The sequence below is a fragment of the Elephas maximus genome, chromosome 17 (genome assembly GCF_024166365.1).
Source record: "Elephas maximus indicus isolate mEleMax1 chromosome 17, mEleMax1 primary haplotype, whole genome shotgun sequence".
NCBI classification, from domain to species: domain Eukaryota; kingdom Metazoa; phylum Chordata; class Mammalia; order Proboscidea; family Elephantidae; genus Elephas; species Elephas maximus.
The window spans coordinates 42818253-42822412 of NC_064835.1; positions in this window are offsets into that span (position 1 = coordinate 42818253).

Here is a 4160-nt window from a genome sequence, read left to right on the forward strand (position 1 = left end):
TGAAAGAAAGACACAGAGTCATTATACCAAAAAGAATCAGTTGATGTTTAACCATTTCAAGAGGTGGCATATGATCAAGAACTGGTGGTACTGAAGGAAGAAGTCCAAGCTGCTCTGAAGGCATTGGCAAAAAACAAGGCTCCAGGAATTGATGGAATATCAATTGAGATGTTTCAACAAACAGATGCAGTGCTGGAGGTGCTCACTTGTCTATGCCAAGAAATATGGAAGACAGCTTCCTGGCCAACTGACTGGAAGAGATCCATATTTATGCTTATTCCCAAGAAAGGTGGTCCAACTGAATGTGGAAATTATAGAACACTATTTTTATTATTAATATCACATGCAAGTAAAATTTGGCAAATGGCTGCAGCAGTATATCGACAGGGAACTGCCAGAAATCCAGGCTGGTTTCAGAAGAGGACATGGAACCAGGGATATCATTGCTGATGTCAGATGGATCCTGGCTGAAAGCAGAGAATACCAGAAGGATGTTTACCTGTGTTTTATTGACTATGCGAAGGCATTCGACTCTGTGGATCATAACAAATTATGGATAACATTGTGAAGAATGGGAATTCCAGAACACTTAATTGTGCTCATGAGGAACCTTCATATAGATCGAGAGGCAGTTGTTCAGTCAGAACAGGGAGATACTGATTGACTTAAAGTCAGGAAAGGTTTGTGTCAGGGCTGTATTCTTTCACCATGCCTATTCTATCCATATGCTGAGCAAATAATCCAAGAAGCTGGACTATATGAAGAAGAATTGGGCATCAGGATTGGAGACTCATTAACAACCTGCATTATGCAGCTGACACAACCTTGCTTGCTGAAAGTGAAAAGGACTTGAAGCACTAACTAACGGAGATCAAAGGCCACAGCCTTCAGTATGGATTGCACCTCAACATAAAGAAAACAAAAGTTCTCGCAACTGGACCAGTGAGCAACATCATGATAAACGGAGAAAAGATTGAAGTTGTCAAGGATTTCATTTTACTTGGATCCACAATCAACAGCTGTGGAAGCAGCATTCAAGAAATCAAAAGATACATTGCATTGGGTAAATCTTCTGCAAAGGACCCCTTTAAAGTGTTGAAGAGCAAATATGTCACCTTGAAGACTAAGGTGTGCCTGACCCAAGCCATGGTATTTTCAATCACATTATATGCGTGTGAAAACTGGACAATGAATAAGGAAGACCGAAGAAGAGTTGAATTGTGGTGTTGGCAAAGAATATTGAATATACCATGGACTGCCAAAAGAACGAACAAATTTGTCTTAGAAGAAGTACAACCAGAATGCTCCTTAGAAACAAGGATGGCAAGACTGGGTCTTACATACTTTGAATATGTTGTCAGGAGGGATCAGTCCCTGGAGAAGGACATTACGATTGGCAAAGTACAGGGTCAGCGGAAAAGAGAAAGACCCTCAACAAGGTGGATTGACACAGTGGCTGCAACGATGAGCTCAAGCATAACAACGATTTTAAGGATGGCCCAGAACCAGGCAGTGTTTTGTTCTGTTGTGCATAGGGTCGCTATGAGTCAGAACTGACTCGACGGCACCTAACAACAATGTAGGTCTGTAATTTTCTTTTTTTGTGGTGTCTTTCCCTGGTTTTGGTATCAAGGATATGTTGGCATCATAGAATGAGTTTGGGAGAATTCCATCCTTTTCTATGCTCTGAAATACCTTTAGTAGTAGTGGTGTTAACTCTTCTCTGAAAGTTTCATAGAATTCTCCAGTGAAACCATCAGGGCCAGGGCTTTTCTTTATTGGGAGTTAACAGGCAACACTAGTCTTTTGAGAGTATTTCTACATAAACCCCTGTCATGGATTGAATTGTGTCCCCCCAATATATGTGTATCAGTTTGGCTAGGCCATGAATCCGAGTATTGTGTGATTGTCCACCATTTTGTCATCCGATGGGATTTTCCTGTGTGTTGTAAATCCTACCTCTATGATGTTAATGTGGTGGGATAGGTGACAGTTATGTTAATGAGGCAGGACTCAATCTGCAAGATTGGTTGTGTCTTGAGCCAATCTCCATTGAGGTATAAAAAAGAGAATTGGGCAGAGAGACGAGGGACCTCATACCACCAAGAAAGCAATGTCAGGAGTAGAGCCTGTCCTTTGGACCCAAAATTCCTGTGTGGAGAAGCTGTTAGTCCAGGGGAAGATTGATGACAAGGACCTGCCTCCAGAGCTGAGAGAGAAAATCTTGCCCTGGAGCTGAAGCCCTGAATTTGAACTTCTAGCCTACTAGGCTGTGAGAAAATAAACTTCTGTTTGTTAAAGCCATCCACTTGTGGTACTTCTGTTATAACAGCACTAGATGACTACAACAACCCCAAGTGAGGACATGGATCAACAAAAATTCTGTTGACTTTAGGCTTGGTCCTAACAAGGGCAAACAGTCTGCATATGTACCACAAAAACCGTGTTGTGTCATCTTTTTTATAGAATCCCCACTTCCAAATAAAAGCACCTCAGACCCACCATTCTTTCAGTATGGAGTGTGATGCTCTAAGGATTATACACATACAGTTGGTAGGCAGTTAGTATAAGAAATCTTCTTAACAGTTCTTATTCTACAGACAGGTTTTTTCCCCCTACATCCTGCCCTAAGCAGAGTGTGATTCTGGATCTGATCCTATGCAGATTGAAGGTGTGTGGCTGAGAGGACCTGTATAGAGTCGGTAGAGTCTCTGGAGTCTAGTCTGTGTCTGGAAATACTAGTCTGTGTCTGGAAGGCACAGAACACATTTATACTTACAGCTTGTTTCAAGAAAGTATAGAAGCTTGAACTTGACATAAACATGACTTGTATTGCTTACTGAAGGCTCATATTATGCCATTCATATTTTCTTCCTGATTCCAGAATTGTGAATGAGATCAGCAAATCCTTCATGCTGTGTCCTAGGAGTTGACTCACACAGTTTAGGTATAGGCTAAAAATGACAAAAATCCAGGAAGATCCTGGGTTTTTCTAGAACCAGAATTAACTGCCTTCAGCCGAGGAAGTCTGAATTCAGATAACGCTCAATACCAAAAATAATTTCCACATAATTCTTGTCCTGGCATATCTAGTGTAATTTTTCATTAGAATTCTCTGGCTTTGGGATGGGGCTCCTGATAGTCACCTCCTAATTCTGAAGCCTACACAACCTGAGTTTCTGTGTACAACATGATGATGGGACATAATGAGGAACTATTAAAATGGAGGTGTTTGCTGAGGTCAGAGACTGGGGCATAGAAATTAGAGTGTTTTGCATAGAGACATCAAGTGATAGTGTAGATATTTCCATCAGGATGTGGTACTGACTCAGTCTTCTTCTCCTTGTCTGAATTACCAAGTAAGAATGTCTTCATGCCCTGCAAGTCTTGTCAGATTGTCCTACTTAGTAATGGGAATAACTAGTTGTCTTAGTTTCCTACAGCTGCTGTAATAGAAATACCGCAAGTGGGTGGCTTTAAAGAACAGACATTTATTTTCTCATAGCTCAGGAGGCTAGAAGTCTGAATTCAGGGCACCAGCTAGTCTGTAAACAAGGGCTGTCTGTCAGCTCTGGGGAAGATTATCGTCTCCTTTAGCTTCTATAGCCCCAGCATTCCTAGGTCCTTGGAGATCTTCACATGGGATCTATCTTCCCCTCATATGTACTGACTTGTGTCTGTGTCTATGTTGCTTTTTTTTTGCTCAGAAGTGATTAAGTTTAGGACACACCATGCATAGATATGGCCTCATTAACATAACTAAGAAAACCATATTTCCAAACAAGATTACATCCACACTTGTAGGGGTTAGGTTTCCAACACATGTTTTTGGGGGTTCACATTTCAATCTGTAACACTAGTAAAGCTAGCTTCAGCGGGAACCAAGTTAACAGTCTTGAATCCTACCCCTAGCCTCGATTTGAGCAATGGGGTCCCAGCCAACTTCAAGAGCAGTCAGTCTGGAGTCAATTTTACTTTTACAATCAGCAGTGTTGAGGACAATGAAGCTGGATTTTATTACCATAGGAACTCATTCACGTGTCTACACAACTGTATATCTCAGATTATAACATTCCCAACCACAAGATCATGTTCTATTTAGAGGTACAGCCAAATCGGAAGCTAAGAAGTGGCAGGGTGGGGAGTGGGGTGGAGTGGTG